The 15,077-nt window shown below is 49.6% G+C and overlaps 1 protein-coding gene across 1 annotated transcript in view; it reads right to left on the bottom strand.

The window, feature by feature from the left end:
- PRMT3 (protein arginine methyltransferase 3) overlaps positions 1 to 15,077 on the bottom strand; it is a 777,462-nt gene that overhangs the window by 414,771 nt on the left and 347,614 nt on the right. The gene's annotated exons all lie outside the window — the stretch shown is intronic.

Here is a 15,077-nt window from a genome sequence, read left to right on the forward strand (position 1 = left end):
CGACGAACCAGTCCTCGATGTCGACCTTGACGGAGATCTCGACGTCAGTCCCCTCAACGTCGCTTTGACCCGGAGCCCCGGGGAGAAGGAGAACAGACTGTGGTAATTCCCTTCAACGCCAACGTCGAGGCTGTCGACGTCGACGGAGACCGGTGGCGTTTTCTGGCCTTTTCTTTACTGGGGAGCCCCCCAGAGGCCGACGCACGGGCAGAGGAAGGAGCCCCTTCATGCCCAGACCCACCTTGTCCTTGCTGCCTTCTCAGCTCCAAGCCTGGAAGCCTGGGCTTCTCCCTGTCCTTGAGGGTTCTTTTAGGAAACTGCAGACAGATGTCACACTCCTCAGCAACATGAGAAGAAGGCAGGCACAGGATACAAACCCTGTGAGGATCCGATTTTGCCTATTTCCTGGAGCACTCAGGACATTTTTCAAATAAAGCAGGCATATTTGATAAAAGGGAACAGCCAAAACAGCAGAGAAACTCCAGTCAGATGTAGACAAGGCAAAAACACGTCGAGTGAAAACACACTTTAAAAGTGCACAATTTTGAAATAAACCCAAAAAAGGGAGAGCTCAATGCTCCAGGGTCCTGCTAGCAGGAGCCTGAAAAAAGAACTGAAAGTGGAGGGAACTGCTGTGCATTCTGGGATACCAGGAGAGTTCTAGAAAGTTTCCTTAAAGGCACGGTATCCCTTTTTAAGCCACATAATGGCAGTCTATGGGGGCTTGTCTGTCCTGTCCTTCCTCCCTATCATTCCAAGGATTTGGTGAAGGGGGGGGAGTGTTTTCCATGGTTAAACCTGGCAGACAGGTCTAAAGTGGGATATTTTTGGAATATCTTTGCATTTCGAGTTGAAGTACTGGACAGTGTAGCCTTGCATATATAGGCTGCATTATTTGTCTTTAATTCTCTCTTAAGTGTCTATGCAATACTGCAAAGAAGACAGTTTAAGAGATTATTTTTTTTTTTTTTTTTTTAAAGTTTTTGAAAACCTTTATTGCAAGATTGAATCATACAGTTACGGGCCTACAACCATCCGGCCGGCCTCGGTAGCATATCGAGCATAGTAGCAAGCAATACGACACCCCGGCAGCAGTGGAGCAAAGTACAGGATAAAACTAAGTTACACTGAGTCATACGTGCCACCGGGCTGCAGGAGAAGTGCGGTTTAATTTTAAAGTTTTTTATAAAAGTCCATATAAGAAGCTAAAGAGGATCAAAGGCAGAATAGATCATCCAGGACCTAAGTGGGCAAGTAGCAGCATCAATATCAGGCAAACAGTACGAGCGAAGCAATTGACCGCGAATTATCGGACAAGAGAAATTCTAAAGCAAGCAGTACTACGGTCGGCATTTACCCCCCACATCACAACAATCCACCCAGTGACCCCGAGAAAAAGGAGGAGAAAAAGAATAAAAAGATAGAGAAATAAAACTAAGGCCCATAGTAACAAAAAACTAACATAAGAATACCCAACCCACCCTACACACATGCAGAGGCTACGGCCTACCCCCCCCTCGCAGAGTGCCTGTCGCCCCAAAAAGAGTACCCGAAATGTAGAAGAAAGAAAAGAAAGAAAAGAAATCACAGAAGACCGGGGGAGGGCCCAGGTAAAGGAAACATACAATCAACATGTCCACCCATGGCCACCCCTCCCCGGAACCCGACCCGACACCGTAATAGCATATATCAATCCAACATTACTATTGTTCCGTCACCCATAACAGCTTCCGACCACATGGAGAACAAAAGAACAGCGTCAACCTTGTCCCCGTCGATCTAGCCCGACAATGAAGTCCGAGCGGGCAGCGGCCATCTTAGATGAGGAGCGCAAGTGTAGGGACCACCACCAAGCCAAAAAACCCCCACGGAGAACTGTCCCACGGTGCGCCAAGCAGTCATGAGCTATCCAGTCAGGATGGAAGCACAGCAACAGTACCTGAAGACCGACCGACCAGGGCCAGCACAACACTCGCCCGGCGGGGCGGGGGGGCATTCTGGGGGACTCCAAGATGGGCACAAAGCAGGTCGACACACAGGGAGCCCCCTGCCGAAGAGTAAGGTCCAATGCCACATGTCTCAGCACCTCGAGGGTGGGGGCCCCGGCAGCCGTGTCATCTGGGGAGCTCCGCGGTGCAACCCACGGCAGGACACATAGGACACCATCACCGATCACTGGGTGTAGCGGGGCTGACGAGGGGCAACAAGCAGTGCGTTCTTCCGAAGGCTCGCCGGGAAGCACCGCGTCCAGACCGTCCTCCCTAATGAATAATCGCAGGTCGCGTAGGGCATGGTAAACATCCGCAAGCACGATGGATGTCTCGGCTGCAGAGTCTTGTCCCCCGAGGGCGTCGCCATATTGTCTTCTTTTAGAGCACCCTCCGGAGCCCATTGCCGATGATAACCGATAGCGCTATGATGGGGCACAAATTTCACGGGTTAATGCTGCAGATCAGGTCCCAGCTGTCCGGTTTCCACTAGCAGCTGCCCATGCAATGGAGAGCTACCCATACAGGTCCCCAGCAGCAGTAAGCCGAGGTGCAGAGCGTCCAGTAAGATGGCGGCCGCCACAGCGCCAGGGGACGGGGACTCGTCCGTCGCCGATCCCGAGGCAGATGAAGGATACAATGTAGCGCCCGCTACAAACTTCAAAGCAAGCGCGCAAGCACGGAGGGCCGGCCGGCAAACTGCAACAATTGCCGCAACAGTAACTCTCCAGCCGCCGGTCCCTACCGCTGCAGGCGCTCGCTGCCGCAGAGTCCAGGGGCAGCCGCCTCAAGGAACAAAGCCCCGGAACCTCACACTCCACGGGAGAACAGGGCGAGGGCAGATCTTCGGGGCCACCGCGAGCTGACCGACGAGGAATACACCATTCGAGTCGGGAGCTCAGCCCGGTTCCGAAGCGCCCACTTCTAATCAGGATAGACGGCAGGATCCGGTGCGCTTCGGGCAGATAGCGGGCGGGTCAGCGGAGCCGAGGAGTCAGGCGGCCATCATGGTTGCTGGCTTGGCTCCTCCCCCAAGAGATTATTTTTGATTGCTCCGGGGTCCCCGCACATGAGCGGGACTATTCACTAGATTATGACTATACACAGAGATCCCCTACTACAGAAGTGGTGGTTGACATCGTGATGGTGGTGGTGGTGGACATGGTGGCCGCGGTGGGGGTGGATGCGGTGGTGGTGGATGTGGTGGTGGGATGTATGACGTAACAACGCATACTTTTTCAACGCACACCATTACAACACAATTTTTACAACGCAGGATCCTTTACAACGAAAGCCTTTACAACGCATGACATTACATAGCAGATGCTATTACAACGCATGCCATTACAACGTAAGTCTAGTCTAATTTTATTTATTAAATTAATTTTTTATTAATATATTTGTAAATATATTTATATATTTTTTTAAAATAGTGTAGGTGTTTAAAAATAATATTTAAAATCCAGTTCGTGTAAAACCCAAACCCAGCGCTGAACCCTAAAAATACCCCTGTACCCCATAACCCAAACCCAGCCCTGAACCCTAAAAATACCCCTGTACCCCATAACCCAAACCTAGCCCTGAACCCTAATAATACCCCTGTACCCGATAACCCAAACCCAGCCCTGAACCCTAAAAATACCCCTGTACCGCATAACCCAAACCTAGCCCTGAACCCTAATAACACCCCTGTACCCCATAACCCAAACCCAGCCCTGAACCCTAAAAATACCCCTATACCCCATAACTCAAACCCAGCCCTGAACCCTAAAAATACCCCTGTACCCCATAACCCAAACCTAGCCCTGAACCCTTATAATACCCCTGTACCCCATAACCCAAAACTATATATATAAAATTACTTAAATTAATTTATTTTTGATATTAAATGTTTAAATAAAATTATATACTTACCTATACTTACGTTGTAATGGCATGCGTTGTAATAGCATCTGCTATGTAATGTCATGCATTGTAAAGGCATTCGTTGTAAAGGATCCTGCGTTGTAATGGTGTGCGTTAAAAAAGAATGCGTTGTAAAAGTTGCGTTGAAACGGTTGTATACCGTGGTGGTGCCCAATGTTCAGAGGGGACTGGCCCCTTCACGCAACAATAGTTGTGTTTACACAACAGAGCTGCCAGTTGCTCCGTCAGTTGTTGTCAAGGATTGTTTGGGTTTAGAAACCGGTTCTGCGGCACTTCAAACAAGTTGTGCCTTGTAAGAAATTACAGCCAGGATGTTTCGTGTTATTTTAATATTGCACTTTTATATAATTTCCGCAAACGATCAGTTTTAATTAGAATTTGCCCGTGTGCGTCCCGGTTGACACCGGCTTAAACTAAGCCCCCTGCAGGGACCTACATTACGCCCCTGGGTTGAGCGAGCCCCAACAGCTTTGCGTAGTACACACAGAAACAGAGAAAGTAGTTGTAATACACGGGTTGGCGGGAGAGAGGAGAGGCAGAGGGGAGAGGAGGACCGGAGAGGAACTGTTTTGAAAGAAAGGGACAGGCTGAGGGGAAAGAGACAGGGAGTGCATGCTACGGAAAGAAGGAGTGGTTTCTGTCATGTAACTCCAGTTCTGTAGTAGGGGTATCTCTGTTATAGTCATAATCTAGTGAATAATCCCGCCCATATGCGTGGACCCCGGAGCAATCAAAAATAATCTCTTAAAGTGTCAAAAAAAATGCAAAACTGTACAGACACTTAAGAGAGAATTTAAAGACATATAATGCAGCCTATAAACAGGCTACACTGTCCAGTACTTCAACTAGAAATTCCACCAAAAATCCACAAACAGCAAAGCCTGTCCAGATTTCCCTTGCCTTCAGCAAAAACCCTCTGGAATGATAGAGAGGAAGACATGGACAGACAAGCCCCATAGGCTGCCATTATGTGGTTCAAAACAGGATACTGTACCTTTAAGAGAACTTTCCATAACTTCACAGTATCCCAGAATGCACTGCAGGTCCCTTTTACTTTCAGTACTTTTTGAAGGCATAACACGCCAGACCTGTAGCATTCCTTACATGAATATCTCTCCACTGGGGAGGAGGGAGGGGGATTATGACTATAACAGAGATACCCCTACTACAGAACTGGAGTTACAGGACAGAAACTACTCCTTCTGTAGTAGGGGATCTCTGTGTATAGTCATAATCTAGTGAATAGAATGGCAAGCCCATCCCCACACCAAAGCGGCGGTGGAGAAAGAAATCAACACCACTATTGTACGAACAAATTCCGCAGCGAACCCTGTCCAATCTGAGCATCTGCCCTGGCATCAGTGTCCAGACAGTAATGCTTAGTAAAGGTATGAACCGACTTCCAAGTGGCGGCCTTGCAAATTTCTGCAATCGGCACATTATGGAGCAAGGCCGTTGTGGCAGCTTTGCCCCTGGTGGAATGAGCCTTAGGCTTACCTCCTAAGGTCTTATTAGCTTTCTGGTAACACAGTTGTATGCAGGACACAATCCACCTAGAGATGGACTGCTTAGAGGTCGCAAGACCCATCCTGACCGATCCATAATTGATAAACAATTGGTCTGACCTACGAATACCTTTGGTCTTATCCAGATAAAATTTCAACACCCTCCTAACATCCAGGGAATGTAAGGACCTTTCCGCTGGAGATGAAGGGTTCTGAAAAAACGTGGGCAAAGTTATAGTCTGGTTGACATGAAAATCAGAAATAACCTTGGGAAGAAATTTAGGGTGAGTACGCATAACACCCTTAACAGCATGAAATACAGTATAAGGTTCTTGGCAACACAACGCCTGAATTTCACTCACCCTGCGGGCCGATGTAATGGCCACGAGGAACGCCGCCTTCCAGGACAGGTGCTGCAACGAAGCCTTATGAATGGGTTCAAAAGGCTCCTTCATCAATCTGTACAGCACCACATTCAATTCCCATGAAGGCGAAGGAAGCCTGACAGGAGGAAATACTTTCTTCAAGCCTTCCAAAAAGTCTTTGATCACAGGGATCTGGAAGAAGGAAGTCTGTGAAGGGCTTTCCCTGTAGGCAGTCAATGCAGCGAGATGAACCTTAATGGAATGAACATTAAGGCCAGACCGCGCCAAATGTAGGAGGTAAGGAGGGATAACATCTTCCTTGCACGTTGCCGGGTCAAAGTTCTTGGACGCACACCAGATACAAAACCTCTTCCACTTGTAAGCATAGGATGTCCGAGTGGAAGGTCGCTTAGACTCCTTCAGTATGTCCATGCAATCTTCGGGCAGATTCAAATGGCCATATTGCACTATCTCAGGAGCCATGCCGCCAAACTCAAAGACGAGAGGTTGTGGTGCAACATCTGCCCCCCGAACTTCGTGAGAAGGTCCGGCCTGCACGGCAGCCGTATGTGAGGAAGGAGAAACCGGTGAAGCAGGTCCGTGAACCATACTGCCTGGGCCATTCCGGGGCAATCAGGATCATCCGTGCCCTGGACTAAGACAGCTTGATGAGCACCGCTGGAATCAGGGGAATGGGTGGAACAGCGTACACAAAGCTGTTCGACCAGCTGATCCAGAGAGCATTCTCCAGCGTCCCTTGCTGGTAGTACCTGGAGGCGAAGTCTCGGCATTTGCTGTTTTCGGCGGTGGCGAACAGATCTACTTCTGGAGTCCCCCACCTTTCGAAGACTTCTCCTAGTACTTCGTCGTTTATGACCCATTCGTGGTTTTCCTGAATCAGTCTGCTCAGTGCGTCTGCCTGAACATTCTGCACACCTGGTAGATGGGTAGCCGTTATCGTCAATCCTCTGGCCAGAAGACAGTGCCAGATCGTCTGCGCCTTCCGAGACAGGGTGCGCGATCTCGAGCCCCCTTGCTTGTTGAGGTAATACATTGTGGTCATATTGTCCGTCTGTACAAGCAGAGAGATGGTCTGGAAGGACGGATGAAAAGCCTTCAGTGCCAAGTGAACAGCTCTGAGTTCCAGGAAATTGATGTGATACGTGGACTCCATCGGAGACCACGTGCCTTGAATCTGTAAGTCTCCCGAATGCGCTTCCCAGCCGTGGAAAGAAGCATCCGTCACGATAGTCTGAGTAGGAATGTCCTTGTGGAAGGGAACCCCTCTGAGGAGATTCTCGGCTGAACACCACCACTTCAGGGACTGACGAGCATGCAGAGACAGTCGTATCTTGTCGTCCCAAGATCCTTTCCTCTGGTCCCATTGGTCCTCCAAGCACTCCTGCAGAGGTCTCATGTGTAGTCGTGCATGAGGAGTGAGGAAGATACAAGAGGCCATCGACCCCTGTAGAGAAGACACCGTCCTCACTGTTGTAGATGGAGCGGTCATAAGAGCCTGAGCCTTCCGAAGGATCGATCGCCGTCGCTCCTCCGAAGGAGACACGCATGCTGACAGCGTATTGATGGTGGCTCCCAAGTACTGAATGCACTGGACCAGGATCGGGACAGACTTGGACATGTTGATGTGCAACCCAAACTTGTTCAAGAGAACGCACATCTTCTGGAAGTGTGCTTGGGCTTCCGAGAAGGAAGGGGCCTTGATCAACCAATCGTCCAGGTACGGGTAGACAAACACCTTGTTCTTCCTGAGGTGTGCCGCTACCACTGCCATGCACTTCGAGATTATTCTGGGCGCAGACTTCAGCCCGAATGGCAGCACTGTGTACTGGTAATGATTGGTGCCGACTTGAAATCGCAGAAACTTCCTGTGTTTTCACGCGATGGGCACGTGGAAGTACGCATCCTGTAGGTCTATGGCACAAATCCAGTCCCCCTGTTGCAACTGAGGAAAAATCTGAAGCAACGACAGCATGCAAAATTTTTCTCTGTGAATCCACTTGTTTGCCTGCCGCAAGTCCAGAATGGGCCTGAACTCGTTCATGTCCTTCTTGCGAACCAGGAAGAACCGAGACAGAGGTACGTCTTCTATCGCCCTTTTCCTTAACAGGATATCGGCCTCCGCCTGGAGCTTGCGCAGTTGATAATGCGAGCTGACCGGAGGGATCGCTGGAGGAGGGCTGATAAACCAAAGACTGTATCCATTGCAAACAATATTCAGCACCCACTTCTCCTGAGTAATTTTTCTTCACTCTGCCAGAAAAAATTGAACGCTTCCCCCCACCAGAGCGGGTAACGGATGAAGGGGAAGTAACCGCTCAGGGTCGAGACCCGGTTGGGTCCTTGTTCACGGTAGAGGACTGCTGTCCCCCTCTACCCTTCTGTCGTTTCTGCAAGGGTCTCTGGAACTGCTGCTGTTGTCGCTGCTGCTGTCCCGAAGACTGCCCCCGTCCTCTTCCTTGTGTGCCGTAGCGCCTTTGGAATGGCCTGTAGGATTTCTTCTCTTTGGGCTTCTCCAAGCCCACAGCCGTAAGGGTCTCCGCCTCCGCCTTCATGCGGGCCATCTCATCATCTGCGTGTTTTCCGAACAAAGTATCCCCGAAAAAAGGCAGGTTGGCCACCCGCTGCTGGGCCTCCGGCTTGAGTGACGTGAGCCGGAGTCAGGCATGTCGTCGCTGATTGATTCCATGGCAGTAACCATGGGCAGCCAACAAGGAGACATCCGCAGCCGCGCTGATGACCTGATTGGACACCAGCATCCCTTCCTTGAGGATCTCTTGGAAGTCCTCCCTCTTGTCTCTTGGTAACAGTTCCACAAACTGTTGCAGGGAGTCCCACAGCGCCCGGTCATAACGTCCCAGCAGAGCTGTATTGCTGGACGCCTTCATGGCTGTGGATGCGGTCCCACACGCCCTCCTTCCAGCTGAGTCGATCCATCGACTCTTTATCTGGCGGCACGGTGGAGGACGGGGAGGTAGAGTGTAGCTTCCTGGCCGCGGTCACTATCACCGAATCCGGCACCGGATCAACTCTCAGAAAGGCAGGGTCCGAATCCGGGGCCCTGTACTTCTTTAGAAGTCAGGAGGGAGCGGCCTTCACTACCGCCGGTGTGAGGAACAGCTCCTCTGCGGGTTCCTTCAATACAGGTACTAGTGAAAGCAAAGGGCGAGACAGATGCCTCTCGTGAAGCGTCTTGAATATCACTGCAGTCGAAGGTGTAGGAGCCGTCACAGCGATACCCAACTTCGCAGCCCCTCTCAGGAGGACCTCCTGGAAAGTGGCAATGTCATCCACTGGAGAAACCCTGGTCTCTGGGGAGTCCGATAAGGTCGGGGAGTAAGAATGGGTCCTGGAAGAGTCCATACGGGACCTAGACCCCCGCCTCCTATGGCGACGCCTTGATCTGGTGGAGGATCTATGACGACTCCTTGATCTTCCTTTCCGTCCGGAGCGTGAACGTGACCTCCTTGGCCGAGGGCGGTCAACCGGATCCACCGGAGCGGGTGACTTGGGCTTGGACAGGGCCTTCGGTTTAGGCGTACCCTTGGGAGGCGTAGGAAGAATAGGCAACGAAGTCAACCTCGGTGGAATTGGAGGCGGCTTCACTGGTAACCCTGGTCCAGGTTGCGGCGGAGGCAACGGAGGAGGAGTAGGAGTCCTCTGGGGAGGCCCTCGGCAATGGAGGAGGTGGAGTCACCTTCCCCAACGGGGTATACACCTCGGAGTACACCGAGCCCGGCGAACCTCCATCTTTACCAGCCTGGGACATTGGCGAACTTCCCACAGTGTCAGGCCTCTTTCCGCCTTTCTTTGACGTCGAGGAACGGCGACCAGACGGCGAGCGCCGGCCTCCTGACGTCGAGCGCCTCTTCTTCGGTGACGAACGCTTTCGCCTCAACGGCGATCTCCTACGCCTCGACGGCGACCTTCTGCGCCTCGACGGCGACCTCTGGCGCCTCGACGGCGACCGTCTGCGCCTTGACGGCTATCTTCCATGCCTCGACGGCGATCTGTGCCTCGACGGCGATCTGCGCCTCGACGGCGACCTGGGCCTCGACGTCGACCCGTGCTTAGACGGCGACTTGTGCCTAGACGGCGACTTGTGCCTCGACGGCGACCCGTGCCTCGACGGCGACCTTGACGACGAAGACTCCCTCGACGCCGAACGCCTCCTCTTCGCGACGGCGAACGGCGGTGTCGCCTCGACGGCGAGCGCCGACGCCTGGCCTGTCGACGTCGAAAGCTCGACGCCGACGAGGACGACGAAGAGACAGTCACCGGGGACTTAGATGATCTAGTAACATCCCTCGACGCCGAGCGTCGATGTCGTTTAGTCTCCGACGATGGGGAGCAGACCGTAGTCATTCCTCTCGACGCCGTAGTGGGCGCAATAGACCCCGGCGGAGAATGGTGACGTTTGCTGGCCTTCCTGCCCCTGGGGAGCCCCCCAGAGGCCTCAGCATGGGCAGAAGAAGCCCCTCCAGACCCACCTTGTGCCTTCAATCTTCTTTCCTCGAGACCCTGAAGTCTGATCTTCTTCCTGTCCTTCAGGGTCCTGCCAGAGAAGCCTTGACATATCACACACTCCTCAGGGATATGTGAAGAAGGAAGGCAGAGGATACACACCTCATGGGGATCCGATTTGGCCTTCTTCCTGGAGCACTCCGGGCATTTATCGAATAAAGCAGGCATATTCGACAAAAAACAGAGTGCAAGAACCAAGGGGAAAGGCACCAAAGTACAATAAAGCACTTAACTTGAGAAAAGTAGTGAAAAAATCACCAAAAACCCTTAAAAAGGGAGAGCTCAATGCTCCAGGGTCCTGCTTGCAGGAGCCGGAAAAAAGAACTGAAAGTAAAAGGGACCTGCAGTGCATTCTGGGATACTGTGAAGTTCTGGAAAGTTCTTTTAAAGGCACAGTATCCTGTTTTGAGCCACATAATGAGGGTTTTTGCTGAAGGCAAGGGAAATCTGGACAGGCTTTGCCGTTTGTCTATTTTTAGTGGAATTTCTAGTTGAAGTACTGGACAGTGTAGCCTGTTTATAGGCTGCATTATATGTCTTTAAATTCTCTCTTAAGTGTCTGTGCAGTTCTGCATTTTTTCGACACTTTAAGAGATTATTTTTGATTGCTTCGGGGTCCACGCACATGGGCGGGACTATTCACTAGATTATGACTATACACAGAGAGCCCCTACTACAGAAGTGGGTATAGAAAGGGGTCCATGGTGTAGAGGGGAGCGAGGAAGCGGAGGGCACAAGTTTTTAAGATAAGGGCAAGCTGGCAACAAAGAAGGTCAGGAGGAGACCCCGTGGGGTGGAGGAAGAGGGGAATGAAAAGCACCGGTTAGAGAGGAAACCCGCGCTGCGGTGGTTGCAGAAAGGGCAGGCTGAAGGGAAAGGGAGTCTAAAATTTAGTGAGGTGGTGTGCTGAAAAGTGTGGTGTAGTGATGTTGAATGCTTCAAGTAAAACGTATGAGTCAATAAATAGAATCAGTAAAACGCTTTTGAGGTGCACAAGGGCCTGACGAGAAGCGAGTCTCCATTGATATGCGTGAAGGTGTTGCAGAGGAATGAGACAGACGTTATCAAGGTACACAAGTTAAATAAAGGGGATGAGCCAGGTCCAGTTGAGAACCAACAATAAGTGTGCGCATTTTCACTCTTAATCACTCTCTGAAATGAATATGTTAGATGGGTGATGAAGTGAGAGCTCATTCCACAGCACTAGTGACTTCTTTCACCCAAAGCCACCCTACCTTACATGAAAGACTTGGTGTGTAGCAACGTGATCCTCAGGAGATTAGGAACAGCTTCACAGTAGTAGGCCCTGCTTAAGTGATGTGGAACTATAATTCAACTTAGACACCACATTACTATCAATGAAAAATAGCATGTTGTTGCTTGTTGCGAGTCTCATATTGTGAGTGGAGTGGTGTGGCTCACTGGTTAGAGGCGGCAGACCCGGATGCAGAGGACGGTCCGGGACCAGGGTTCAATTCCCGACGCGGCAGGGTCATGGACCAGGGTCAGCGGACTCTAACCAGGGAAGCCGAATAGGTTTTCCGCAACAACAGAGCCTCGTAACAAGTGTTTACGGGGACAAATAAGTTTCCCGCGACTGACCATGAGGCTCAGTTAAGCCTCTGAGAAAAAATATGCCATTGATCTGCAGAAAAATAGTATGTATATCCATATATTAATATAGGCATACTTTTCACGTTCTTTTTGGAGTGGTACTCACAGGGCGGGACCCTGTGTAGTCCTGAAGAAGAGCTGGGGGGTACAGCTCGAAACTAGTTGACTTTTTACTAGGGTACTGTGTTTCATAATAGAACCAGCTCACCTAGTAAACCACCCCATTTTTAATGTATCCGCTAGGCGCCTGAATAAAGTTAGTTTAGCTCACTAGTAGGATATTTTTAACCTTTATCACTCCACTTCACTTCCCCTTTTCACATTACACGACACATAGTCCTCACAAAAAAGTGCTCCTACGTAACATCGTTAGTTGTAGCACGCCTCAACCCGCAGCGGGTTGGGAAGCCCCTATGATGAAGCATGTCACCGTGAGGAAACTCCGGTGAGTGAGGGGACTAAAAAGAAAAAGTTTTCTTTCCCTGTTCTATTTTGTTTTTCTTAAGACAGACCCAATGGTGTAATGTCTCAGTAGCTAGCTAGGTTCTCTGGATCTGAATGTTTCAGATCTTTTTTGTATACTTAATGCTGTGGAGGGCGAACCTGGCTAATTTTTCCTCGACCTCCCCCCCTTTTTTGAATTACATTTTTTTATTTCCCTGTCATAAGTTTTACATTTTTTTCAAACTTGTTCGGTTTTGGAGAGGATTGTGCAAAAGCAAGGTACGGGAAAGGAAAGAACAGCGCAATTACATAGAAAGATTAGTGGCCTTCACGCGACAAACAGAATAGGAAACCGCCTGTCACATGAAACTTGTTTACAAGAAAAAAGCAAATAGGGAGGCCTGCGGATCAAAACACGTGCTCGGTTTCCACTACAATTAGACTTGTGTGCTTGGTGTCGTTTATCTATTGAAGGTTGTGTGTGAAAGGAGGCGGACCCATCTGCATGACAGAGCAAGATGAGAAGAGAACGAATCTTTAATGCAGCCTGAAAACCAACAAGCTTGCCGCATTGTGTGGCGGGGAAGCGGCTTAGACACTTTAGTGAGGCAGCACTGCTCAGCAAAACAAGCTCTGGCATTGCATGGAGGGGGGCGGGGAGCGGCTTCCTTTGAAGTCTGATGCCGAGGCTCAGACAAATGGTGTGGGATGTGGCTGGCGATGTGCACGCGCCTGGCTCACAGGAACTGTACCCGATCCGCAGTTTGGGTAGACTTTTGAAAGCCTTACTATAATCTCGACAAACAAGCATTGCTAAAGCAATGCCATAGTCGAGACCTAAAAAGTATAACGTGGTGTCCCCAGGATGGTAGGGGCACCATTAACGAGTCCAAAAGAGTGTGAAAGAGCTGCAAGAGTGCAGTGACGCCCCCCACAGACCATTGGCAAAAGCAGTGACCCTACTTTTAGAGGCTCTAGAAAAAGATGACCCATTCCGGATCCTTCTTGCCCTTACAAGCATTCCTCACGCTGGAGCTTCAGATCACCAGCTGGAAGTGCAGTGTAGCACCCTCTAGGGGCTAAATCCATGGTTGCATGGTATGTGATGAAAAAGTGATGCCCTCTAGAGGTTGTTTCTATGATTGTATTTTCATGGTTTTAAAGTATATAAATAGCACACAGACATGTGATGTTCATTTTTAAATGCTTTATTGATATAATAATGCTGACTATTGATTGTTGCATGTACTCCTAAAATGAAGGTGTTTTTGACATTTAGTCTGTTGATCTTGTACATTTAACCAAGTCTTATGTGCTTGTATGACCCTTTAGGGGTCATAAGTCAATGATCAATGTCATCTATGGTATTTTCCATCTGCTTAATGCGTATATTTGTAAATTAATAAGTAGCATTGAGATGTGTGTGTGTGTATATTAAATGTATTTTTACTTTTCCAAAGGAAAGAAAACTGGACAATTATTTAGTGAGTGTTATTATTGTGTGCCCGCGAATAGTGATTACTAGTCCACACCCTTGAGTAGGCATTGGACTGCTCTACTACGCCACTCTGGGAAAGGCATGCGCCCCAATGGGGTGCGTGGTTCACAGTGGAGGGCAAATGTGGATCAATTACTTGGGCAGGCCACACAACTAATGGCCTGTTCCCTTACTCATACCTGACTTGATATCTCATCCACCTCATTTACTAATCTAAAACAGAAGCAATGGTGCAGGCTCAAGTTCACTCCAGTGACTGCATGGACTTCATTACTCTTTACCCCAAAACATCTGAATATTTATACTTGAAATGTTATGGAAAAAAACGGGAGCCATGAATGGCAATAGCAGAACTGTGATGCATGCACCCTCTATGAATCACAAAGGAAATATCTCTGTATAATTCTGATGGATATCAGCATTTGTAGCTCAATCTATAACTGTAAAAAGACTCTGCAGTAGAAAACTAACTGTGCAAAGGGTAATGAAAAACTATATCTCAAAGGCATGATGTGTCGGCGCGCGCAGTATATCATGATAGCACTGTGGGTAGTTCTGGCATTGACAAGGACAATGAGCCCAGCTGTGGGACAGCAAACACAATGAAGTGAAGCTGAGGCCCTCTTTGACATTCCTGCAAGGTCACGATTCCAACTCCAGTGTTTCAGACAGTAAGTCACTCCAGCAGGTATGAGGCTGCTTCAGGACAGGGTCTGATATTCACTGCTATTCCTTCCAGGCAGAAAGCGCAGTAGTGTCAGCGCACCTGACGTGTCAGTAACTCAAGATGACAAACTATGTCCCTGACAGGCTGAGACTGCTCCTCTTAAAGCCATAAGTACTGCTTGACACAAGAGACAGCAAGTCCTTCAAGGCATTGAGCGACTGTCATTGATTCTGCATATATTCTGGGTCCACAGGAACCATTTGTACTCCGAGTGGAACAGCAGCGTTGATGGGCTACAGCGCCTGTCAACACAGCCGCCCAGAGGACAAGAGACATCCAGGAGTATATTCCATCTTTTCTCCTCTTTCTTTACAGCCTCATACGTTTTTGTACTGTGCTCTATTGATATTCTATTCCATCTTTTCTCCTCTTTCTTTACAGCCTCATACGTTTTTGTACTGTGCTCTATTGATATTCTATTCCCCTTGCTGTATGTTCGCTCAGCTGTAAGTACCTCCCACTTTTTTA

Source organism: Lissotriton vulgaris, chromosome 2_2, assembly GCF_964263255.1.
Source record: "Lissotriton vulgaris chromosome 2_2, aLisVul1.2, whole genome shotgun sequence".
In the NCBI taxonomy this organism is placed as follows: domain Eukaryota; kingdom Metazoa; phylum Chordata; class Amphibia; order Caudata; family Salamandridae; genus Lissotriton; species Lissotriton vulgaris.